The following is a 27,276-nucleotide window of genomic DNA, read 5'->3' on the forward strand; positions in this document are numbered from 1 at the left end:
CAAGGCAGTTATTCTTTGGAAAATAAGTTCTTTTTTTTTTTTTTTTTTGAGAAAGGGTCTTCCTCTACTGCCCAGGCTGGAGTGAGTGGGTGGGAACATTGCTCACTGTAGCCTTGGCCTCATGGGCTCAAGTGACCCTCCTGAGTAGCTGGGGCCACAGGTGCACGCAGGTATGCTCTTCTTTTGCACCATTTTATTCATCAATTTTCCACCACAAACTGCACTTAAAACTAGCATTATAACATAGAAACCACTTTTTTTTTCAGTGGACACTTTTATTGTTTATTTAATGGATCATCAATTTTGTCTCCCTACCTACAAATGGAATTTCATCTTATTTCCATGCTGAGTAGTGAAACAGTGACAAAGCTAATCATAATAGCCTACATCAAAAGAGAACTAACATAGCTCACTTGTTTTAACAGGCAAAATAGAAATATATGCACTCTAGAATGCACAATGTTTAGTCACTAAGAAATTCAAATGGGATCTTCAAGAATGTAGGCAAATCCAGGGTGTAGTAAAGATGAGCTGAGATGCTGTGCAACTGCTTAAGGGTTCCTGGCACTGCATCTCTTGGCCACTAGCTGAACCTTGACATGGAAGGTTTTAGTTAATGCCAAGTGGAGTTGCAGAAAATGCTAAGTTGACTTAGGGGCTGTGCACAGGAACTAAAAGGCAGGAAAGTACTAAATATTGCTGAGAGCATCCACCCCAGGAAGGACTTTACCTTCCAGGAGCTCCAAACTGGCACCACCTCCAGTGCTCACATGGCTGACTTTATCCTCCATGTTCCATTTGGCACAGCAAGTGGCAGTGTCTCCACCACCTATGATGGTGATGCAGCCCCTAGAAGTGGCTTTCACCACCTCATCCATGGGGGCTTTGGTTCCCCGGGCAAAAGCTTCCCATTCAAATACCCCCACAGGACCATTCTACACAATCTGCTTAGCCCGAGTCACAGCCTCAGCATACTTCTTGCTGCTTTCAGGACCACAGTCCAACCCCATCCAGCCAGCAGGTATGCCAGAAGCCACAATGGCTTGACCAGTCTTGGCATTCTCATCAAACTTGTCAGCAGTGACAAAGTCAACAGGCAAGGTAATCTTCACACCATTCTTCTCAGCTTTGGACATTAGGTCTTTGACAGTCTTGGCTCCCTCTTCATTAAACAGAGAAGTGCCAATCTCCATGTTGCTGAGCACCTTAAGGAAGGTAAAAGCCATTCCACTACCAATAATCATCTCATTGACTTTGTCCAGTATATTATTGATCAGCTGGATCTTGTCTGCAACTTTAGTTCCGCCCAGGATGACCAGGAAGGGTTGCTCTGGGCTCTCCAAGGCCTTGGCAAAGTAGTTCAGCTCCTTCTTCATCCAGCAGCCTTCTGTGGCAGATCGACTCCTACCAGGGAGCTGTGGGCTCTGTGAGCAGTGCCAAAAGCATCATTGACGTAGACATCCCCTAGCTTGGAAAGTGAAGTCAGAAAGGTTCTATTTTGACTGGCTTGGCTTTAACCTTGTTCCCAGAAGCATCTTTTCCCTTCCCTTCTTCCTCCACATGAAAGCAGAGGTTCTCCAGCAGGATGACAGACTCAGCAGCTGGGTTGGCACAGGCTTTCTCCACTTCTGGGCCTACACAGTCCTTCAAGAACAGAGCATCCTTGCCCAGCAGAGATTTGAGTTCTACAGCAACTGGCTCTAAGGAGTACTTGTCAGGCATAGGGACACCATCAGGCTGGCCTAGGTGACTCATAAGGACTACCGACTTGGCTCCATTGTCCAAGCAGAATTTGATGCTTGGGACAGCAGCCTTAATCCTCTGGTTGTTTGTTATCTGGTTGTTCTTCATAGGAACTTTGAAGTCGACTCTCATAACGACCCGCTTCCCTTTAACGTCCAGCTTGTCCAGCGTCAGTTTGTTACAAAGCGACATTTTGGAAATATGGCTGGGGAGAGAGGTCGGTGATTCGGACAACCAGGGAGCTGGTTGCAGACGTGCGTTCCGGAGACGAGAAGAATGCCGAACCGAAACCACTTTTAGGGTGAAAAACGTTTGTACACAAGAGACTTTAAAATATGTAAATAGTGCAGGCACAAAACAGACTCAAAAGTCATAGAAGGCGCACCCTTTTCATGCCTTTTCACTTGGCATGCATATACAAAACATAATTTCTTATTCATCCAAGCATTGTTTTATATAATATTGTCTGACCATAAACTGTGTGTCAAGTCTATTGATGAGGATGTCTTTGCTTAGAAACATGTTAAAATATTATATTGTATATCTCTTTAAAATATCATATCTTACATATCTTTAGAAATATATCTTAAATATCTTTAGGTTATAAAGTCATTATACTGAAAAAGAAAAGAGTCATTCACAAAGAGGTAAACGTTTCAAGAGATGCTAAAACAAAAGGTCATAAGTAAATGGTCATGAAGGAGGAAAATCTGTGCTGTATATCGTCTTCTAGAATAAAATATCCTCTAGGGTGAGGCTTTCGGTGACCATGTTGCCCAGCCCATAGGCTGTGTAAAGGACGTGAATAAAAAGACCAGAGTGTGAGAAAGGTTAATCTGTTGGCATTTTATATAGACATATATTAAAGAGAATGTGGACGCTGCATAATGGAGACATGAATGAGTTTACAGCCTGCCTCTCTCAAATACAAGTCAATTGCCATCTTCTTTTTTCTAAGCAGGGCAGTTTCAGCAGCCGGTACGGTACAAACATGGCTTCTGTGTTTCCAAGATCTTGATGGGCAAAATGAATGCAACACTTAGTTGCTTTTGTACCAGGAGGGAACTTTGAGACCTGACTGGAGCCTGGACTTCTTGGGACTCCTGGAGAGACGTAGGCCCTCAGAGCTTCATAGATGTATACAGAGATGTGTAAGAGATTATTCACCAAACTGTTAATGTTACCTTAAGGTAAAGAGCTTTCATTTTATTTTAACTTTCTTACTAACATCTATCTATCATGGCCATTTTTTTCCAGCAAACCTGTATTAATTCTGTAATGAAAAATATCATAAACATACTCCGTTGTGAAATATAATTAGAACAGAAAAAGTATTAACTTATTAAAAAGTTCAAAATTCTAAATTCTTGGCTCAAGTCAAATACATTTAAAAACCCAGGGACTTTCTAAAATCATGTGAAATAATTATTTAGCTCAGGCAGCTGCAGGGCTGATGTGGCCAAAGGCTCATGCTGTAAGTTGTCCATCTGCACCAGTTACACCATCTGTTGAATGCCAAGCCTCACCAAGTCTCACAATAATAGTCCTGGCTAACACTTAGAAAATGCTCTATTCAAGACACTATACTAAGTGCTATATTTATATTATCATACTTAATATTCAGAAAAACCCTATTAAGTAAGTACTATTGTCTTCCGTGTTTCACGGGTTAGGAAACTAAGGCATAAAGAAGTTAAACAAATTCTCATAGGTCAAATAGCTGGTAGTATTGCAGCAAGGATGAAAACAATTAGACTGATTCCACCATCCATATGCTTGATTGCACATCGTGCAGCATACTGGTCAGGAGTGAACAAGCACTAGAGAATTGAAATGAGATATGTGGAGAATTTCGAGTTCTGCATGTACCCAGAAATCCTGAAACTCCAACCACCCTCTGAGCCTCCCTGGTCCATGGGATCATAGTTTAGACCTTTATTAGGATGTTCTCCTGTTTGAAAGTGTTGCTGCATCCTGATCTGAAGAAGTCACCCTGTAAGAAAAAGTCAGTTCTCATGATGAACCCCTCCCTGCTTCTGCTCAATGGTGCAATTAATTAGCCAAAACAAACTTCTCAGCTTCCCAGGATCCCAGGATACCACTGTGCTTCCTTTTTGTCTCCTCACCCTTTAAATATTGGAGTCTCTCACAACACTGTCTTTAGTTCTTTTCCCTTTATTATCTACACTCACTCCCTAAGGGATCCCTATCTCCTGCCATTAAATACTATCAGCATGTTTAACTGCAAACCCATGTACCCAGACCCAAAACTTCCTGCCTGACATTTCCTATTTTTCCGTTTGAGATGAGGTCTTACTCTGCCATGCAGGTTGGAGTGCAGTGGTGCAATCTTGGCTCACTGAAGCATCTGTCCCCCAGGCTGAAGTGATCCTCCCACCTAGCCCTCCCTTCGAGTAGATGGGACTTAGACCCAGCTAATTTTTAAATTTTTTGTAGAGACAGGATCTCCCTGTGTTGCCTAGGCTGGTCTTGATCTCCTGGGCTCAAGCAATCCTCCCACATAGGCCTTCCAGAGCACTGGGATTATAGATGTGAGCCACCACACCCCACAGTGACATTTCCTTATCCAGCAGGCATCTCAAACCTAGTATGTCCAAATCCGAACTGATAATTCCTACTAAAGTAGCTCCTCATACAGTCTTCCCCTTCTCAGTAAATAAATTCATCCTTTTTTAAGTTCCTTAGTCAATTTGAAGTCATTTTTGACTCCTCTCTTGCTATTACATCTCACATGGGAATTCTATTTTCAATACATATCCAGAATCTGGCACTTCTAATCACCTTCCTTGCCATCATACTGGTTCAGGACACCACAATATCTTTATAGAATTATTGTGATAACCTCCCAATGGTCTCCACAATCCTGAGCGTGGCCTAATTTACTGCCTCTCCAGTTCCCTCCACCATTCCAAACACACTAGCCTCAGAAGAGTAGCCAGAATGATGATCCTGAGAGATATAAATGAGACGATGCCACTCCCCTACTCAAAACATTTTTGTGTCTTCCCATCTCAAGGGGAATATAAGCTAAAGTCCTTATCAGCACCTACAAGCCCTTACATGCCCTGGTCCCCATTAGCTTTCGAACTTCATGTCCTATTATTTCTCTTTCACTCTTTTTACTTAAAGCACATTGGCCTGTTTAATGTTTTCTTAAATTACTCAGGGACTTTGCATATGAATTTTCCTCTACCTGGGATGTTCTTTTCTCAGATATGTGTATGGCTAATTACCTTGCTTCTTTCCTTTTTTTTTTTTTTTAACTCAAAACTCCCATTCTCTCAGTGAGAGCTTTTCTGACCACTCCATGGAAAGTATCACACATATATCCCTCACATGTTCCTTCCATGCATTACTCCTGCACTTCACAGATATGTGTTGAATATATAAATGTATTCTACAGAAGACCAATTACAAAACCAAAATTGGGAAGGGAAAGACTATACACCCAAAACACCATAGGACTTCGGTCATTTATAAATGCATACATCTTGTGAACAGGTAAAGAAGTTAATTTTGAGAATGCTCACGAAAGGAAGAGGAATACTAGGAGTTAAGTATTTATTACATAGTTGGACTATCTTAATTAGGAAGACACATTTAATAAACTAAAACATTCACATGAGTAAGTACAAATCTCTTTGATGAATGACAAGATGAAAACTATGCCTACAAACGGAAACTTAAGTAATTACTGTAGTGAATTCTTATAATGTTATGTTGCATCAGAATCCTTTCTAAATATCAGTTGGACTTATACTAGAAGCAGAGCTTAGTCACCCCCAACACAGTTTCCCATTGTCCACTTTCTCCTAATTCTTTAGTGTGGTTGATCCAGGTATCTACCTTGCACAGCCACCTCCTGGAGAACACCTTCCTGTAGGATAGCTAGATACAACCTACTTGACTTGCTCTCTAACCCTCACACCCCGCCTGGACTGTTCATATGTATATGGCACAATGGCCATCTCTCAGTCACAGTGTAGACTACATGGAGCTCATGCCTGCTTACTCTAAAACCACAATCCAAGAACTCTATCCCACGTTCTATGGGAAATCTAGTACCCTTATGAAGATGTCTGAGAATTCCTTGGGGTTCATATCTTCACGGTTACCCGTGCTCTGCCTGCCTGCCTCCACTGGACTACTGATGTCATTGACATCTGATCCCCTATAACTATTCTCCTGTCCTCTGCTCTGTGACAACCAGGACATGAAAAGCAACCTTATTCCTCTGAATAACCCTATAAATGGCTCACCCATAATATTTGTTCATGTATTACATTTATCTTACGATTTGAAATGATACATAAATGTATTTACATGGCCTCTAAAAATTTAAAATTTAGTATTATACTTTCTCATTATTTACATTTATTTGACCTGCTTTCAATAATCTCTTACTGTTCATTTTCCTCCATGGATATTTCCTCTGCTATATTACTTGGCCATTCTTTCTCCTCTCTTCTCTCTCACTCGTTTTACAAATTTTTTTTTTTTTTTTGAGTCGGTGTCTCACTCTGTTCCCCAGGCTGGAGTGCAGTGGCGCAATCACGGCTCACTGCAACCTCTGTCTCCCAGGTTCAAGCGATTCTCCAGTCTCAGCCTCCTCAGTAGCTGGGATTACAGGCGTATGCCACCAAGCCCAGCTATTTTTGTAGTTTTAGTAGAGACAGGGTTTTGCCATGTTGCCCAGCCTGGTCTTGAAATCCTGACCTCAAGTGATCCACCTGCCTCGGGCCCCCAAAGTGCTGGGATTACAGGAGTGAGCCACCGTGCCCAGCTACTACTCTTTTTCTAATATTTGTTCATCACTTTTACAAAGAATATAGCTTTTCTTCATTTTTATTTTCTTAGAACCCATGCTGTTAAGTTTTCACATTATATTGAAATTTAGTTTCTCACGTTATTTTACAAACAAGACGATTCCTCCTCGTTAAAGGAACTCTTAAGCCAGATGGTAAAAGTCTTTGCAACCCAGAGTCCTGAGCCGTTGAGGTATATGAATGACAGCTGCCTAAATCCAAATCTCCTCAAACAACCTCTAAGCAACAAGAATAAAACCACACAAAATTCTCACCTTTGGCATAATTAGAAGACAGAAAAATATTATAAGTGAAAATTACCCATAGGTATAAAAATCAGCACCAAATTCCAGCATAGCCAACTTTTGAAGCTCTTCTGCAGTCATTCCCACAGAGAAAAGGGGTTCTGAAAAAATGCACAAGAAAGATAAGGGACAATTGAGTTAAAGTCACCCCCAGGAAGAGAAAGCTCAAAGAATCCTGATAATAATCCTGGCGATGGATTATTATTAATCGTTGAGTTATATAAGAATCAATTAACCCATCCAAATCTAAATAAATGAACAAAAACTAAATTAGTAGTGGGGGAATCTCATCCCTTTAAGTGGAAAGTCAACTAATAAATATAGAAGGGATGGTAGACTTAGAAAATCACCATTTTTGAACTATTATAATAAAAACTGATGTAAGCAAAAATTATCAATGAGTACTTAAATGAGTAGGTCAAAGTTTGATGAATAAAGAATATTTAGGTGTCTTCAAAGTATCTCTCCACAAATTAATTACAAATGACTAAGAGGAAATAATAAATTTGCAGTGGAAAAACCTAGCAGAACCATCTTAGCCAATAAATCATAGCTGACATCACCAATCACGGGACAGGCCAACATCATGTGCTTCCTGATGTGATGTGCTGAGAAGAGGAAAATCTCATGTTTGTTTCCCTATCTGACATGCACGACCTGGTTCTAAACAGAGGAAATGTCAGACAGACTCAAACTGAGTGACATTCCACAAAATAACAGGTACTCTACAAGCTGCCAAGGTTATAAGAGAAAAGACTGAGGATTTAATCTAGATTTTAAAACATTCCAGGGACATGATTATTAAGCACAATTATTAACACTGAGTAAAATTTTAGACCAGGAAAAAAAATATAGGACATTGTTGGGATAATGTACTAAATTTGAATATTGCCTCTGGATGAAGCATTCCTATTGTATAAATGATATATATATTTTTTACTGTGGTCATTTTACTAGTTATTCAAGAGAATGTGTTCTTAGGAAACACACACTGTTCACATGGTTAAAAAAAGTTTATTAAGAGAGTAAATGATAAAACAACTAGAGCAAAAATGTTAATAATTTGTGAATCTAGGTAAAGAATAAAATGAGTATCATTTTTTCTATTCAGATAATCTTGAAATTATGTAGAACTTGAAATTATGATAAAATAAAATGTTTAAAAAATTCTTGTTCTACTTTATTAAAAACAGAAAATTCTGATATTTTCCCTTTTAAAAAATAATCCCTGAAGTTAGATAACTGGAAACCGATTTACAAAACTTCCCCACAGATACTTACATAAGTAAGTTTGTGGTAGAATTAAAAATATCCAAGTAACTCAATCTTTTGCTTTTAAGCCAAATTAATTGAGCCAAAAATAATAGAGAGCTCTTAAAACATTGTGTTGATTTTTGATAAATTAAGTTGTCCCCGTATTGCCAAAATGTTTACAACAATAATACAGCAAAACTGGCCAGGCACAGGGACTCACACCTGTAATCCCAGAGCTTTGGGAGGCCAAAGTGGGAGGATCACTTGAGCCCAGGAGTTCAAGACCAGCCTGGGCAACATAGTGAGACCCTGCTGTGATTGCACCACTGCGTTCCAGTCTGAGCAACAGAGTAAAACCCTGTCTCCAAAAAAAAAAAAAAAGAAAAAAAAAATCATAAAACTAATACTCTTGAGTCATTATATGATTTTCATTATTGAAGTTTTATATTCACTAAAATACCTGTTTTTATTGATACATCTAGTTTTAATAGGTGTACCTGCATCATGTTCTTTTGTTTGTGAGCACTAAAATATGGCAGAAACTACTATAAATTGAGGATTTACTTATGATAGGTATGGTGTAAGGAAAATTTTAAAAATAGCATTCTGTTTTTTTGATCTTCAAAAATCCTACAGGTTTGATTAGTTCTTTATCTTTTATAAGTAAGGAACTGAAGATAAAGAAGATGAAGAACTTAGACCTCACTTCACACAGTTTGTGTGTGAGGTAAGGTTCTAAACCTAGTCAACACAGCTAGAAAGCTAGTAAGTTTCTTAGTACTCTATGTAGTACATATGCTCTCTAGTACAATTAGTAATTCCAATGATTTTTATTTTGTGAGTTGGCAAAATCTCTCAGGATAAATTATTCAAAATCATCAATTGTTAAGTAATTTTCCTAGATGAATTCTTGGAATCAAGATGATAGTCTGCTTAGCATACGATTCCATTATCTTACCATGTTGGACTATAGCCTGGAAAGGGGACACTGCTCTGTTGAAAAATAATTTTTAAATATACTTTTATTAATCTTGAAGAAACTGCAATATAGGAGATCCAGAAATAGATAATATTAATTTATTTTGAAAAAGTAAAAGAATGGACTTGAGTAACAGACAAAATTTCCAAATAAGCAGATCTTGATTTTGAAGTTCAGGTTTTTATTCTATTTTAATTAAAAATCTCACAACAAAATCAAAAGACCCAGAAACAAAATCCTTGCAAATATTTTTTGTTTTGAATTTCTTTTTTATTACTATTATAATTTTGTTGTTGTTTTTACATGCAGAGATAGGGTCTTGCTAGGCTGCCCAGGGTGGTCTCAAGATTCTGGGCTCAAATGATCCTCCCACGTCAGCCTCTCAAAGTACTGGGATTGCCGGCGTGAGCCACCACACCCAGCCTGTTTTGAAATTCTTTAAGTTTTCATATTGAGCTGTCAAAAAGGTATCTAGCTACCCATTGCTTTCAGACACAGTAGCTCTGTTTACGTGGCCACTGCCAACGCATGAGTCACTGAGTCAGACTGTGACATGCCTACAGCATATCCCATTATTTAACTCATTGACTCAAGGAACACATAAGAAAAAATACACAGTCTACAAATTAATCACTTTAGCAAAACTGGCTTTACACATATTCCAGGATACATGCATGATTTAGCAAGTTATATTTGTGTCAGCAGAGAACTATAAATAAAATGTTTATTTAGAGTCATCTTATCTAGGGAGATGTCCAATTTTTGTTGAATTTACATCTTCAGATGTTGGACTCACCAGAAAAGCAGACAGGACATGCAGTTTTGTTTTATCTTTCACCACCAGCCCCAATGCCAAATGTCACATAACACACACACATACACACACATACACACACACGCAAAAAGTTTATATTTCTCAGGTAGTCAGAATAGCAATAGCAAATTCAATGGTTCTATGAATGTCTGGATCATGTTTTGAGAAGAAATAACACTTCTGTAGAAATTGTGTTTCCCTCTTTATCTTAAATTCAAAGAGCTCGCAAACTGCCAAACCAGAAATTCTGAAAACTGGAAGTGCAAATTGTGTTATTTGTTTTGTAATCTTTAACATGTGTCATTTCAATGATTCACAAAGAGCACTATGAATCAAAATTAAAACTAAAAATGCAGGTTTTTATAAAATAGGATTCAATGGAAGTGTAAAATTACATTTTAGCACAGTGTCCACCACTGAATATGTTTCCTTCTTTCCCTCCTCCTCTTTTCAGTTTAGGCTCACACAGGTTTTAGATTTTGTCTGAGGTTTGAGAGGAAAGTGTTGCATTCCTTCAGAAAAGCTTTTGCCTTATTTCCAATTGTTTCAATGCAATATTAGATAAGATTCCAAATAAGTATGATTTATGGGTATTGTTACATTTATCTGGAAAAAATGCAAACTTAAAAGTGTTTTGACAGGGCTCACCACATGAGAAACATCTAGACCCTTCTAGCTTGTCAAAGAAATGGAGAACAATTGAAAGAGTTTGTAGTAAAGCATGGAAAGGACCAATTTAATGATTTTGTTAAAAATAAATGAAAACAGTTATGTTATTATAACATAACTACTATAATGTTATATGTTATATGTTGTTATAACATTAAAAAGTCAAAATCTTTAATCATTCATTTTTGAAATTAACTTCTGTCGTATAATTGAACATTTGTTTTTGCTTCCTTTTTTCCTCCAAATATTTGGGTTTAGTTGAGGTTCTGGAAAAAAACTTAGTAGTTTACTTTAGACTAAATAAGCTTAAAATTCACTCAATATCAGCATAAAATCTTTTACCAAAACATTTTGCATAGGAACATATTCCTGTTTTCCATAAATTTAATCTACTAAAATCTAAGAGCCAGATCAGAATTGTTTTTTGGCAGGTGAGCTTACAGAAAAATTCAAGCAATCAGTTTGTTTTCTTAAGTCTCTATAAGCATACCTCCTCTGCACAGTGAATTTAAAATCCTTTTGCTTCCACATCTGATAAATAATACAATTAGTAACTAATAATTTTTATTTTTGATGAAATGAAAATGCAGTCATCGCTTTGTGATTTTTTTTTTTTTTTTTTTTTTTTTTTTTTGAGACAGGATCTTGCTCTGTCCACCAGGCTGGAGTGCAGTGGCACAATCTCAGTTCACTGCAACCTCCGCCTTCTGGGTTCAAGCGATTCTCCTGCCTCAGCCTCTCGAGTAGCTGGGACTACAGGCATATGCCATGACGCCAGTTAATTTTTGTATTTTTAGTAGAGACTTTCACCATGTTGGCCAGGCTGGTCTCAAACTCCTGACTTCCAGTGTTCCACCACCTCAGCCTCCCAAAGTGCTGGGATTACAGGCATGAGCCACTGCACCCTTCCGCTTTGTGAAATAATTTAAGCGAATTCACGTGCATGCAACTTCTCCCATGTGTGAAGTAAGTCAAACACAAGAAACATGATCTCCACATTCTACAACAGTAAGTGGAATGTGAATATGGAATGAACAAATGTAATTAAACACTTACTCATTGGAAATGGACATATAATGACAAATATAAAAAGAAAAACTATGTAAGAAGAATATATCTGTACTCAAACTTGTCCTCCAGGCAATATTGTGAGAAATTTCTCCACTAAACCCAATGAAGAAACTGAACAAAGTAAAATATTAACACCCAATTTTCTTATGAGTTGATTAAACAAACATTTACTAAATTCCATACAAAGTTTAAAATAACAATTCCTGCAGTCCTAGAGCTTTCATGGTACAGGAGAGAGAAATGTATACAGAAATTTCCTAGTGTGGTGAATATCACAACTGAGATGTTGACAGAGTACAATGGGATCACAAAAGTGGAAATATGTAATCATGCACACAGACATCACAGAATATTTCACAAAGAAGGTAAATTTTTAGTTGAGTGACATATAATTACAAGGAACTCCCTAAACAGTTGCAGGGGAAAGCAGTTGCAAAGATATGGAAGGAAAAAAGACCATATTGTACTGTCAATTTCTAAATGTTTTAGTACAGGTGGAATAACTGGAGTATAAACAGGGAGGGAATAACTGCCCATTCAAATAAGGAATTGAGAAGCCACCATCATTTTTATTGTTTTTTGGGGGTTTTGCTGTCAAATTAATTTTTCATCTATGGAAATTTGAAAATGGGGAAAACATAGAGAAGAAAAGTAAACTTACTTCAGATTCTATCAGCAAAGAATTGTGTGACTTGACTACCTGCTTTATTCCACAGCCCTGATTCTAACAGCCTTGCAGTGATACTGATCTGAGGTCATGGGCAGCAAATGAGACTGTGCCGCAACTCAGTTGGGACCAACCATATTTCTCCTAACTCTCACCAGAATGTTCTCCACTCATTTTCCACAATGATGCATTCTTTTCTCCGTCTTGGTGCCTTCTGGATAATTAAATTTTCCCTAGACTTGGCTGATATTTCCTTGATTTTATGGTATGTGACTGTCGTTTTCTATTCTTGGCACTAACAAAGATAGTTTTCTTTTTTATTATTATTATTTCCTATTGTTTTTATCCTAGCATATGACCACTTGTTGAAAAGGGGTTTTGCTCTTAAAGGAAGCTTTGCCAGAAATCCAGAGCACATTTTCTCCCTTTAATTCAGGATTGTACATGTAAGTGGCACTGCTGGGTCAAGCAAGAAGTACTATTGAAAGGGTTTGGTATAGAGGCAAGTTGCTTTCTGAAAAAAATGTCAATTTTCATGCCTATGATGACATGTGAGATGCCATTTTCTAGCATGCTTACTGACACTGGGTGTTATATTTTATCTTTGCAAACAGTTGAGGGATTTTGAAGAATCATGGTGATAAAATCACCATTTAGCTTTCTTGCTGTCACTCTACCTGCAGCGTAAAGTGTATGTTGAGCATACAGGGTATGGTGTAGTTTGCAGGCCAAAAGATAAGGTAGGTGGTTTGTGAAATAATCTAGATGAGAAAACATAACCAGGGAAGTGGCAGGAGGAAGAAGAAAGAAGGAAAAGAATTTGAGAGACACGAAGGAAGTATAAATATTGTAACCAAGAACATGTTGCTAAGTGGGGCAATAAAAATAATTTTGAAAATTGCTGGTCTCTACAAAGCACTTTATATATATTAGTTCATATAATTCTCCCAAATTTAGAAGATAAGTGTTACTATTATGATTTTTCAGATTTGTAAAATAGGTTAAAGTAGACATTTAGAAAGTTGCATTAAAATGATTGTACCCACTTGTAAATAGGAAGCAAGATAATACATATAGCTATGCATTGAGTGCGAACTGCTTGTGAGACATAATTGTATAGCTAAGTAGATTCAGGGAAATGTGAGTTTGGAATTTAAGGCAGAGAGAGGAATCATAAAATTTAAAATGTGACAGTCATTAGGATATCTTGTTCCCCCAATAAATCTAAGTCCTAAAGTAAGGCAAACCTTATTTATGAGTTTTATACATCAGATATATTCTATGAATATAGCATGTCTCTTTCTGTCAAATAAGTAAACTGCCTTAAAAAAAAAGATAGTATCTAATCTACATACTATGTGAAGAGCAATACTGTTTATGCAGGAAAAGGATAGAAGGGAGAAAGCAGAGAACAATACCACAAAGGACAGATGTTCGCAATATGTAAACTGAGTAAAGTTTCTTGAAGGAGTGAGATTGAAAAATATGTATCTGGGGCCAGGCACAGTGGCTCATGCCTGGAATCCCAGCATTTGGGAGACCAAGGCAGGCAGATCACTTGAGCTCAGGAGTTCAAGTCCAGCTTGACTCTAACTTGGGCAACACTGGGAAAGCCCATCTGTACAAAAAATGCAAAAATTAGCCAGGCATGTGGCATGTGTCTATGGTCCCAGCTACTTAAGAGTCTGAGGTGGGAGGATTGCTTGAGCCTGGGAGGTGGCGGTTGCAGTGAGCTGATATCATACCACTGCACTCTACCCTGGGTGACAAGAATAAGACCCTCTCTCAAAAAAATTAAATATATATAATATATAGACTTTATATTATATATAAAAAACTATGCTATATATAATATATAGACTTTACATTATATATAAAATGTAAGACTATATATAGAGATTTTGTTATGTTTAGAATATGTGGTCAAAAAAGAAAAAGAAAGAAAGGCTCTCTTTATGCATGATGTGTCAGAATTTAGCTATTGTGTCTTCACTAGCCAAAAACAACATAGTCAATTGAATGCATTCACAAATATAGGCAAAAGGTCATGGTTCCTAAAAATCTAGGTTCCAGCAATGTTTACATACTTTTTAATGAATCAGTGATCCTTATTAGGTCAATGATAATACAGTAAATTTTTCTTACCCCAAATCTTTAGTAATAGCTAAATCTTTAGCTTTTCCAGATCGGGACATTTCTTAATAGTTATAGAAATGACAACTCACCCTCATTTGTGATTTATGATATAATTTAGCTTTCTTTCAATCTTGCTACTTTCTTTTATGATATTGCATCATTTTTTAGCACATTTCCTCAAATATGACTTAAAATATGCAGAAATACGCCAATCAGACCTTATTTTGTTATCAGTTAGCATCTCTTAAATAGAAAGAGAGTACTAATGGTTAAAATTTGTAGATTCTTTTCATGTCTATGAAAATAACAAATAAATTAACCCAATCTTAGTAGTCAGAGATGCAGTAATTTAATGTTATCTTGGAAAATAAATTAACAATAATCTAATGAGTTATGCTCAAATTATTTCCTAGTTTTTATGTATGCTAAATTTTTATGAAATTTCTTCACTTCATATTTCCATGTGTTTTTGTTCTTATTTTCACTTAAAGAACTCTTTCTGATAATAGACATTAAAAACCACATCTGTACTTTTCTTACTTTCAAGCTTGCATGAGATCTATGTAAAATATTTTTTAAATGAATTGTAGGATTGCAGTAATGTTCCAAATATTAAGATGGTGTACATCCAAGGGTATATCTCCTCTCATTTTCTCTTTGTTTTGGACATATTTTCTTTTCTTTTCATTCCTAATTCTTGTAAACCACTATAACGTTCATGGTTTGAATACTACAGTGATGATTCCTGCCTCCTTCAAGTGGATGGGCAGATCAACAACATCAATAGGAGAAACAAATTTAAATATTCAAATAAATTGATATTTATTTTATACTTTTCGCTATGCTTATAAAAAGAAACTAAATTATATTATGAGTTACATCTGATATTCTATTGATATTTTCATTACATAAAATTCAGCAATCAGAATTTGGGTAATCACATGAATACTGTCCAAGTGGTATCCATCTGAGAGTGTGGGGTCACTTAATTAATGGGACAACAGTATCAACAGGGCCTGTCACAGGCAAACAGGATTTACTTTGTGTTCACTAGGATCTCAATCTTCAGGATTTTTCTCCTAGAAGGAAGTCAAAAGGTAATAATAATTATATTGTCTGTCAGCAATCCATATATAGAATATGTAACTCAAAAATTGCAGTTTTGATTTCCTGCAGTTGATTTTGTTAGATTTACTATGTAGCTTATCGCATCCTCTCTGCTGTCTCTTCCTTTCTTATACTTACAAGACTCACTGCTTTTTCCCATCTCTGCATTGGTCATGATATTCAGTCTCACGCCAAATAGTAGTGATAGTAGGCATCATTGTCTTTTTCTGATCTCAAAAGAAAACCTCCATTCAGGACGAAAGTTGATATTCATTTTACTGTGTTCATATTATTAAAATCCAATTATAATTATTAATGGATCCATTTTCTAATAATTTTGTCAGCTACCACCTTATAAATACTTTTGGAGTCTCTGCAATTAAGGTCATATGCATTTGTGATTATTTCGTTTCCTTGATTTATTTTTTATTAATATGTAGCATCTCTCCCCTCAAGGTATATTTTATCTCAAATTCTACCTTGTCTATTATTATTGATGAGTTTAACTCATTTAGATACTCATTTAGAATTTATATATATGCTCCTATTTTATAGTTTTTACTTACCATACCCCCATACTTCCGTTTTTTTATTCTCTTTTTTTTTTTCTTTGAGATGGAGTTTCACTCTTGTTGCCCAGGCTGGAGTGCAATGGCACAATCTTGGCTTTGATGATCTTAAATTTCACAAGTATGTGTCAGTGTATAGGGATGTTTCTGTTCAGTATTTTCTTCTTATCTAGCTTGTACTATAATCTGTGAATTCTTTTGATTGTAGGGTCTTGTCTTTGTTCTGAAAAAAATATTTTATTTCTTCAAATATTTTCTGTCTTCTGTAATTTTTCTATATTTTTAATTGAGATAGAACTTACATACAATAATATTCAAACTTCTTGGTGTATACTTCTATGAGTTTTGACAAACACATACAGTTACATAACCACCACAATCAAAATATGGAACAGTTCCATCCCCACAAATAATTCCCTCATGCCACTCTATAATGAGCCACTCTCAACATCCCCAAACCTGGCAACTCATGATCTATTTTCTATCCTTGTAGTTTTGCCTTTTCAGAATGTCATATAGTGATATCATACAGTATGTAGCCTTTTAAAATTGGCTTGTTTCACTCAGCAAAATAAATTTGAGATGTAGTTATGCAGCCGTGATGTCATATTTATCAGTAGTTTGTTCCTTTTTGTTGCTGAGTAGTATTCCATGGCATAGATTTACCACACTTTTAAGTATTCACCAGTTGGTGTTGTTTCTAGTGTTGATCTATTATAAATATAAGCACTACAAACACTGTTATACAGGCATTTGCAGGAGCGTAAGTCTTCATTTTAATTGGGTAAATCCCTAGGAATGAGACTTACTGCTGGGTCATAGAAGTGTAAGTTTAATTTTTTAAGAAATTGCCAAACTATTTTCCAAACTATCTCTACCACTTTGCATATTGCCAGCAATGAATGAGTTTCAGTTATTCTATATTCTCACCAGTACTTGGTATGGTCAGATTTTTGTTTTCTTCTTTATAATGTAGTCATTTTATTGAGTACCCAATGATAGTTCCTGTTGCTTTAATTTAAATGGTACTAATGATGAATGATCTTGAATATCTTCGTGAAGTAATGTACTTAGTGAAGTATCTATTCAAATATTTTGTCCCTATTTTAATTGACTTGATTGGTTTCTCATTATTGAGTTTTGGGTGGATGTAAGATATTCTGAATAAAAATCTTTTACGAGATACGTGTTTCACAAATGCTTGTCTTTTAGTTTTTTTTGACAGTTTATTTTGAAGAATAAAAGTGTACAATTTTGGTAAAGTCCAATTTATATACTTCTTTTCTTTTATGCATCCTACTTTTGCTGTCATAGCCACGAAAATTTTGTTTAACACAAGATCACAAAGATTTTCGAATTTCTCTTCTAGAAGTAGTATACATTTTATGTTTACACTGAGGTAAATTAACCATTTTAGTTAATCTTTCTGTATGGTGTCAGGTATGGATCAAGGTTCTTTATCTCATGAATTTGTCCAGTTTTTCCAGTATCACTTTTTAAAAGAATAGTCTTTCTTTGTTCAATTAGATTGGCAACTTTGTCAAAAAGTTAATTGACCAAAGGAAAATTAATTGACCATATAGAGCTGGGTATATTTCTAGATTCTCTGATCTCTTCCATTGATCTTTATGTCTGTCTTTTGGCCAAAATATTACCATAGCTTTATAACAAATTTTTAAATCAGGTAATGTGAGTTTTCAAACTTTGAACATCCTCAAAATTATTTTGGCTCGTCTAGTTCCTTTGCCTCTCCATATAAATTTTAGAATCACTTTGTAAATTTCTATTTAAAATTCTGCTAAAATTTTTATTGGGATTGCATAGAATCTATAAATCAACTTAGGGAGAATTGATACATTAATAATATTAAATATCCTAACATAAGAACACAATATATCTCTCCATTCATTTAGGTCTTCTTTGATACATTTCATTAGTAATATTTTTAGTTTTCTACATACAGACCACAGACATAATAGAACTTTTATTATTTCAGTTTTCAATTATTCATTGCTAGTGATTTTTTATATATGAACATGCAGTTGATTTTTATATTAATCTTGTGTTCTGTAAACTTGCTAACCTCACTTTATAGTTTTAGTCATTTTTTGTACATTCTTTGGAATTTTCTACAGACACAATCACATAACTTATGAAGACAACTTCATTTCCAGTCTGAATGCTTTTTATTTTATTTTATTTTATTCCCTTATTGAATTGACTAGGACAATGATGAATAGGAGAGGTGACAGCCAACAGCTTTGTGTTAGTCCCAGTCTTAAGGGAAGAGTCTTTCACTATTAAATGTGATGGCAACTGAATGTTTTTCAAAGATGCCCTCTATCATAGTAAGGAAGTTTCTGCTTATTCTTACTTTATTGAGAGCTTATATCATGAATGAATCCTTAATTATGTCAATTACTTTTACTGCATCTGTTGAGATGATTGTATGGCTTTTCTTTTTTAGTATTTTATGTTGAATGATATGTTGAATAATATCAATTCATTTTCAAACTTCAAACCAAACTTGCATTTCTAGAATAAACTGAATTTGGTCATGATATATTATCATTTTTACATATTTCTGCACTCAATTTGCTAATGTTTAGTGGAGGGTTATACTGTCAATGTAAATGTAGGGTTTTGATACGCAGTTTTCTTATAATGACTTTGGCTAGTTTGGGTATACAGTAATGCCAGCCTAATTGAATGAGTGATAAAGTTTCCTCTTTTCCATTTTCCTCCCTCCCTCCTTCTCTTCCTTCCTTTTTTTTTTTTCTTTTCTTTTTTTTTTTTTTTTGAGACTAGGTCTCACTCTGTCACATATGCTGAAGTGCAGTGGCATAATCATGGCTCACTACAGCCTCCCCTCCCAGACTCAAGCCATCCTCCCATTTCAGCCTCCCAAGTAGCTGGGACCTCAGGCACATACCATCATGCCCAGCTAATTATTTTTATTTCTAGTAGACACAGGAGTCTTTCTATGTTGCCCAGCCTGGTCTCAAACACTTGGGCTAAAGCAATCCTCCCATCTTGACCTCTCAAGGTGCTGGAATTACAAGCATGAGCCTCTATGCCTGGCCTCTTCTTTTTTAATTTTCCACAAGAGCTTGCATAGAATTAGCATTATTTCTTCCTTAAATGTTAAGTAGAATTTATTAGTGAACCACAGAATTTTTTTGCTGGAAGGTTTTAACCACAAATTCAATTTCTTTAATAGGTATAGGACAATTAAGGTTATCTATTTCTCTTTGAGTGAGCATTGGCAGTGTGTGTCCTTTAAGGAACTTGCCTATTTATCTAAAGGTTTTCAATTTATGACATAAAGTTGTCTATAAATTGCATTGATTTTTGTAAAGAACCAGTTTTTGGTTTTACTCATTTTTTTCTAGTGTTTTTCTGATTTTAATTTAATTAATTTATTCTCTTTATTTTTAATCTTTATTGTCTCCTTCTGCTTGTTTTGAATTAAATTACTCTTTTCTTTCTTAAGGCAAAACTTATATCATTGATATAAGGAATTTGTTCCTTTCTAAAATATCCCTTACTGCTATGAGTTTTCCTTTAAGTGTAGCTATAGCTGCACCCCACATAATGTGCTTGCATTGTCATTCAATTCAGAATACTTTTTAATTTTTCTTTCTATTTGAACCATGAAATATTGTAGAAGTGCCTTGTTCAACTTTCAAATTGTGAAGATATTCCAGATTATTTTCCATTTTTTATTTCATTATCTTCAAAGAATATACTTGTATGATTTCCATTCTTTTACATTTGTCAAAATTTGTGTATTTTGATGACCACTTCATGTGTACCTGAGGTGATATATTCTGATATTAGTGGTTGAATATTCTATCTATATCTTAGGTCATATTGGTTGATAGCATTTTTCAAGTCTTCTCTATCCTTATTGATTTCTATCTACTTGCTCTATCAATTACTGAGAGAGGAATGTTGAAGTCTCAAACTATACTTGGGCACTAACTATGCCCTTCTTTGAGAGTTTAAGGGGGAAGAGTAGAAATAGAGGAAACATTTCAGGGCACAGAGTCTTTAGTGTAGTGCTATCCAATAGAAGCTTTTGCAACAGTGGAATGTTCTATATTTGTGATGTCTGCATGTGACTCTTTAGCACTTGAAATGTGACTAGTGTGGTTGAGAAACTGAATTCTTAGTTTATTTTATTTAACAGCCACAGGTGACTCGTGACTACCACATTGGACTACACAGCTTTAGTACATGGTTGGACTTTACCATCTTATATAGGGTCTTATTTCCTAGCAACAAAGACTGAGATGAAGATTCTGGTTTATGTGACTTGTTGAGTACTTTCAGGAAAAATTGAGTGAGGAAAGCTGGATATACAGGGGAAAGGAAACAAAATAAGAAGGAAGTCTCAGCTGAAAATTACTTTTAGTCTGATCCCTTGGGAAAGAAAATTCTACCAGAGAGGTAGACTGACCTTGAGGCTGAGCCAGCCTTTTATACTTCCATGCAGGGTGGAGGTTAGGTTGGTGCTTTCCTGGTAGGCAGGTCTTGTCAAGGGCAATTATTATTATTATTTTTTAAGACAGGGTCTAGCTCTGTAGCTTAGGCTAGTGTGCCGTGACATGATCTTGCCTCAATGCAGCCTCGACCTCCGGGGCTCAAGCGATTCTGCCCCCTCGGCCTCCCAAGTAGCTGAGACCACAGATGTAGGCCACCATGTGCGACTAATTTGTTTTAGTTTTTGTATTGTTTATGGAGACAGTGTTTCCCCATGTTGCCTGGGCTGGTCTTGAACTACTGAACTCAGGTGATCCGCCCACCTTGGCCTCCCAAAGTGCTGGGATTACAGGCGTGAGATACTGAGCCAAGCCTGCCAAGGGCAATTCTTTAAAGGAAGGGGCTATTAGAATAAGGGCTATTATCAGCCAATACTAGAGCAAATGAGTGATAGGCGCATTGTCTGGTATAAAAGAATCTAGGCCAGCCGCCGGGGCTCACGCCCGTAATCCCAGCACTTTGGGAGGCCGAGGCCCAAGGGATCAGACTGAAAGCAATTTTCAGCTGAGACTTCAGTCTTGTTTTGTTTCCTTTCAAACTGCAGAGGAAAATGGGTCAGAATTATAGCTTTAAAATCCAGCCTCAGCTGTATACAAATGATTTTAATAAAGCAACATAAAAACCCTGGCAGCCTATCTGCCCCTGCCACCAAAAAAAAAAAAAAGGCCGGGCGCGGTGGCTCAAGCCTGTAATCCCAGCACTTTGGGAGGCCGAGGTGGGCGGATCACAAGGTCAGGAGATCGAGACCACAGTGAAACCCCGTCTCTACTAAAAATACAAAAAAAATTAGCCGGGCGTGGTGGCGGGCGCCTGTAGTCCTAGCTACTCAGGAGGCTGAGGCAGGAGAATGGCGTGAACCCAGGAGGCGGAGCTTGCAGTGAGCCGAGATCGCGCCACTGCACTCCAGCCTGGGCAACAGCGTGAGACTCCGTCTCAAAAAAAAAAAAAAAAAAAAAAAAAAATTCTATCACATCACTATGTACCAAAAGACTAAAGCAAATGCTTAGTCCTATAAATCTGTACCTCAGCCTTTAAGGTTAATAATGAAAGGCTTTGGTAATGAAATAACTTAGTAGTGATTTGGAATGTTGATGTTAAGTTTGCTAATCTAATCAGTGAATACCAATATGCTCTTCAGAATCAGGCTGATGCCTTCTTCTACATTAAAAATTTACATTCTTGGCTGGGTGTGGTGGCTCACACCTGTAATCCCAGCACTTTGGGAGGCCAAGGTGGGTGGATCACAAGGTCAGGAGTTTGAGATCAGCCTGGTTAACACGGTGAAACCCCGTCACTACTAAAAATACAAAAACTGGCCTGGCGTGTTGGCAGGTGCCTGTAATTCCAACTACTCCAGAGGTTGAGGCAACAGAATTGCTTGAACCCAGGAGGTGGAAGTTGCAGTGAGCCGAGACTGCGACACTGCACTCCAGTGTGGGTGACAGAGCAAGACTCTGTCTCAAAAAAAAATAATAAAATTTACATTCTTATTTCTTCTTTCCAAAAATTGTTCATTATAATCAGTAATTCAGGTATTTGACTTGCCTTTTAATAATTTTTAAAATTCTCATTTTATATGTAAGAATATGTAAAATAAAACCCATACAAGTCTGTGTTCTCTTTATTGACAATTTATTCTGATTCAAATCAGTTTTATCAAAAGTAGTGCACGAAAACATGTTTCAATGTATCTGAGGCTTGGAATGGCAGCTCATTGTACCCAATACCTTTTGTGAAATATTCATTTCTTTAAAAATATAGATACTCAGTGTAGGTAATTATGTTCTCAGAATAACTAAAATATACCATTATAAGAATTTCCAAATTAAATCAGTATATATAATTTTAGGGAAAATAAAATATTTTTAATTGTAGATTTAAGGAGAAATAGCCATTCTGACTGATGTGAGATAGTATTTCACTGTGGTTTTGATCTGCATTTTTCTAATGATTAGTGATGTAAAGTATTTTTTATGTTTGATGGCCAGCATATGTCTTCTTTTGAAAAGTGTCTGTTCATTTTATAAGTACCACCTCCCTGAAGTTTACTAAAGAAGATAGGAGGCCCAAGTCCCTTTCATCCAATGTTCAGTTAATTAGAATTACTCCAAAATTAGGCCATCTGGTTAGAAAACATTTGCATTTTCCATTTTATTTTCTAGAATTACTTCCATGACTCTATCCATTGGGAAAGAAAAGAAAGTGTGGACAAAATCAAAGTAACATTCAACCCTTTTTTTTTTTTTTTTTTTTTTTTTTTTCTGTCTGATAATCCAGTTGAAGTTCTCTGGGGTTTCTACTTCTATGTATAAGAGCTTGATTAGTGTTTACTAAAGTGGCCAGTCTTCACCAAATGCACATACCTGTGGAATTTGTCACCTCTCAATTCTTCAATGGTGGTCCCTAACTTTCCAGTCTGATCAAAATAGTTTCAAAATCTCTCAATTGGTTCAACCTGGAAAGTCACTGAGGTTTTGACTCTGGTCCCACTGGGAGGCAGGATTTGTCCAAGTAGAGCATATTCCTGGCACTTCCTAGGCTCAACGATGACATCCGTGGTTGCCCTGATGCAACACTTCGTGTGTGGTGGAGAACATATCTTCTCTTTCTCTAGACCTGCCAGAAATGTGTCAAGGCTAATTTTGTTCTCATTAGTATAACACATCTGCTTAATTTATACCACAAACTTTTTCACTTTACTCAGAATGGGACATTTGCATAGTTTTGCACCCTTTGACTGTTTACCATAATGCTCAATAGTATTACTCAGAAAGTTGAAAATACTTTTGCCACGAAAATGTGTAACAACTGTACAAATATGTTCACAAAGTTCTGATTTCAAACATCTTGTAAACAATACAATCTAAACCAGGTCTATATTAAGGAAATGATGCATCAAAATAAATGTTATGCCTGACTTAAATCTTCTATGATGTTTGATGAACAATGAAAATGACATAAAAATTGAATATTGCTGTAATACTTAGTATACTTTCTCAATATTTACTTTTACCCACATGTATTCTAGAATAAAAGATTGGAACATTTCCTTCAAAACTTCAATGTCTTCAGTCATTCATTTCCTACTGATTCATAAGTATATATCATGTTTGAGCCTCTCCTATATTAAAAAATAAATTGTCTACTGCACATTCCCACCCAGCTATCCTCCCACTTCTCATTCTCTTCAACTAAAATTCTTGAAAAAGTTGTCCATTTTAACCCTCATTCACTTTTAAAAATTTTTAAATTTTATTTTAAGTTCAGGGGTACATGTGCAGATTTCTCCTATAAATAAACTGTGTGTCACTGGGGTTTAGTGTACAGGTCATTTTGCCACCCAGGTAATAAGCATAGTACTCTACAGGTGATTTTTTCAATCTTTATTCTCCTCCCTCTCTCAACCCTCAAGTAGGCCCCTGTGTCTGTTGTTCCCTTCTTTGTGTCCATGTGTACTCAATGTTTAGCTCCCACTTCTAAATGAGAAGATGTGGTATTTGGTTTTCTGTCGCTGTGTTAGTTCACTTAGGATAATGACCTCCAGCTCCATCCACGTTATTGCAAAGGACATGATCTTGTTCTTTTTTTATGGTTGTGTAGTATTCCATGGTGTATATATACCACATTTTCTTTATCCAGTCTATCATTGATGGGCATTTAGGATGGTTCTATGTGTTTGCTATTGTGGATAGTGCTGCAATGAACATACATGTGCATGTGTCTTTATGGCAGAACAATTTATATTCCTTTGGGTATATACCCAGCAATGGGATTGCTAGATCAAATAATAACTCTGCTTTGAGTTCTTTGAGATAGCACCAGACTACTTTCTACAATGCCTGGACTAATTTACACTCCCACCAGCAGTGTACATGTGTTCCCTTTTCTTTGCAACCTTGCCAGCATGTTACTTTTTTTTTTTTTTTTACTTTTCATTAATTATCATTGACTGATGTGAGATAGTATTTCACTGTGGTTTTGATCTGCATTTCTCTAATGATTAGTGATGTCGAGTGTTTTTTATATATTTGATGGCCAGCATATGTCTTCTTTTGAAAAGTGTCTGTTCATACCCTTTGACCACTTTTTAATGGAGGTTTTGGTTTTTTGCTTGTTGATTTAAGTTTCTTATAAATTGTGGATATTTTGTTACACACATAGTTTGCACATAGTTTGCAAATATTTTCTCCCATTTTGTTGGTTGTCTGTTTACTCTGTTGATAGTTTTGTTTTTTTTTTCCTATGCAAAGCTCTTTATTTTAAGAAGGTCCCATTTTTAAATTTTTGTTTGCTGCAATTGCCTTTGGCATCTTTGTTTTTGGCATCTTTGTCATCCTTGTTCCCTTTTATCCCACTCCTTCTTCAACCCACTGCAATACAGCTTTCTCCCCTGCCTTGCCACTGAAACTGCTATTGTCAGGATTACTGGTGAAATTTTTCATAGATCTGGTGGGGAATTTTCACCACTTGTTGATCCACTCATTCCTCAAACACATTTTCCTGCTGATTTCCTTAATTCTAACCTCATTTCCTTTCAGATATTTTTTATAGGTCCTCTTCTGCTTGCCTTTGAAAGAGAAAATATTTCCTCAAGGTATAGTCCAAGCCACCTTCTTTTTTGCAGTGCACACACTCCACCAGTGATTTATCAACTTCCATGGAAATAAAACTCAAATCATTAGGCTAGATTTCTCTGTTGAGCCCCAGCCTTGTGTGCATACTTGTCTATTGGGCACAGCTACTTTGATGGCTTCTGGACATTTAAAGCTCAACATGTCCAAAACTGAACTCACCATCTTCACCTTTTTTCCAAGCAGCTTCTCCCTAGGTGTTCCCTTTCCTAGTGAACAACATCACTCTCCAACCAATTACTCAAGCTGGAAACCTGAGTTTTCCCTCACTCTTTTCTCTCCCTCACTCTCATATTTAGCCAAAAATCAAATTTTGTTTAACTTATCTCCTAATCATTTTTTAGATGTGTCTCTTTCCAACACCCCACACCACTGCCCTATTCTGAGTCATCCTATTTGCTCACCTGGGTTATCACCGCACTTGCTTACCTCCATTTTATACCCCAGGTTATTCACTACAATGCAGCCAACAGCTTTAATGTGCCACTGTGGTCCATACTGAACTGTATTACAAAGATCCCTAGGAGCCATGTTTTAATTATTTTGACATCTCTCCCCGTTTCCAGAACACTCTTAGCTGTCTTCATTGCCTGGGCAGCTTCTGTTCATCCATTGGTTTTTAGCTTTTACATATATATACACACACATACATATATATACACACACATATATACATATATATCTTCCACCAGAAATTTTTTCCTGATTCAATTCAGGAAATTCAACCTCCTCCCTCAGATGATGCTTGGTGTGTGAAGTGAGATTGGCAGAAGGTGATACTTGACAGATAGAAGAATCATATGAGCCATCCGTGAGCTCTCAAGAGCATCAAAAAGGTATCAACATGTTAGAAACAAGGTTACAGAAGAACACAGTGGCACATTAAAGCTCTTGGACTTTAAACTATCAATTAGGATGACAGTTTAGAAATTCAATGTTTTTGCTACCTCCCTGGGAATTGAAAGAGAAGAGAAGGGAGGGCAAGGGAGGGGAGAGGAGGGGAGGAAAGGGAAGAACAGGGGAGGGGAGGAGAGGGGGAGGAAGAAGAGGGGAGGAAAGCTGAGGAGAGGGGGAGGAAGAGGAGGGGAGGAGAGGGGAAGGAAGAGAAGGGGAGAGGGAAGAGAAGGGGAGAAGGGAGGGAAGAGGAGGGTAGGAGAGAGGAGGGAATAGGAGGGAAGGAGAGGGGAGGGAAGGGGAAGGGAGGAGAGGGGAGGGGTGGGGTCACACATTTTAAGCTGAGAAACATCATTAAAGAGAGAAAGCAAAAACAAAACCAACTGCTACCTTGAATATTGGCTATTGAAGACAGAAAACCTTCTGGCCTAGACCGTGATACAGTGAATGAGTATGATTTGAGATTTCCCTGCAACAGTTGTGAGCACTTACATTATCTGGGAACATAAATTCTTTATAATCTCCTAGCAGTCACCAGTTAATAGAAATTACATTAAAAGATTCTAATTTTACTAGCAATATGGGTTGGAAAATTACATGTCAATTTCCAAGTCTGTCTGGGCAGGAGTTCATCTTAGACAATGTGGTCTTAATGGCGTTTATAAGAACATCTTGGAAAGATAACTTTGTTTTGATGAATTAAAAATTCTCAGCTGAGCTCCTATAAACAAACATGTAACAGACTACAGAAATCCCAGGGAGTTTTATCAAATAATACTATCACTCACACCCTGTCTTCTGGGCTTTGTCTTTGATACAAATTTACTCAAACTCTATTTCAAATTAATTATTCGTTAGAATTCTAAGGTAAAGGTGGCTTTGCTGTAATGAATGTATTTTTACAACTTGTTCCTGGGATTAATTGTTGATTAACAAGCTTGCTTTGATCTTTGTAAATCTTCTTTGTTTCATTATTATAGATACTTAGGAAACATTTACCAAAGAATTATTGTGCTTAAGGGAAAATTTCATGTCAGGTGGTTCTCTTTGTCAGCAATGCATAATA

At 36.5% G+C, this 27,276-nt stretch overlaps 1 long non-coding RNA gene and 1 pseudogene across 6 annotated transcripts in view; both read right to left on the reverse strand.

Moving 5' to 3' along the window:
• Positions 1 to 568: 568 nt before the first annotated feature.
• LOC126955641 (phosphoglycerate kinase 1-like) lies at positions 569 to 2,045 on the reverse strand (annotated as a pseudogene). The gene has a single exon (XR_007726008.1). The product of XR_007726008.1 is annotated as a phosphoglycerate kinase 1-like (transcript).
• A 12,951-nt stretch (positions 2,046 to 14,996) lies between these two features.
• Positions 14,997 to 27,276, reverse strand: part of LOC126955655 (uncharacterized) — a 66,070-nt gene continuing 53,790 nt past the window's right edge. For 4 of the 5 annotated variants that reach the window (XR_007726018.1, XR_007726017.1, XR_007726015.1 and 1 more), the window contains 2 exons: positions 23,049 to 23,301; positions 14,997 to 16,363 (listed from right to left, as the gene is read on the reverse strand). This is a non-coding gene — a long non-coding RNA (uncharacterized LOC126955655). The remainder of the gene's footprint in view (positions 16,364 to 23,048; positions 23,302 to 27,276) is intronic. The other variant, XR_007726016.1, reaches the window with a different exon arrangement.

This window comes from Macaca thibetana, chromosome 5 (assembly GCF_024542745.1).
Source record: "Macaca thibetana thibetana isolate TM-01 chromosome 5, ASM2454274v1, whole genome shotgun sequence".
In the NCBI taxonomy this organism is placed as follows: Eukaryota; Metazoa; Chordata; class Mammalia; order Primates; family Cercopithecidae; genus Macaca; species Macaca thibetana.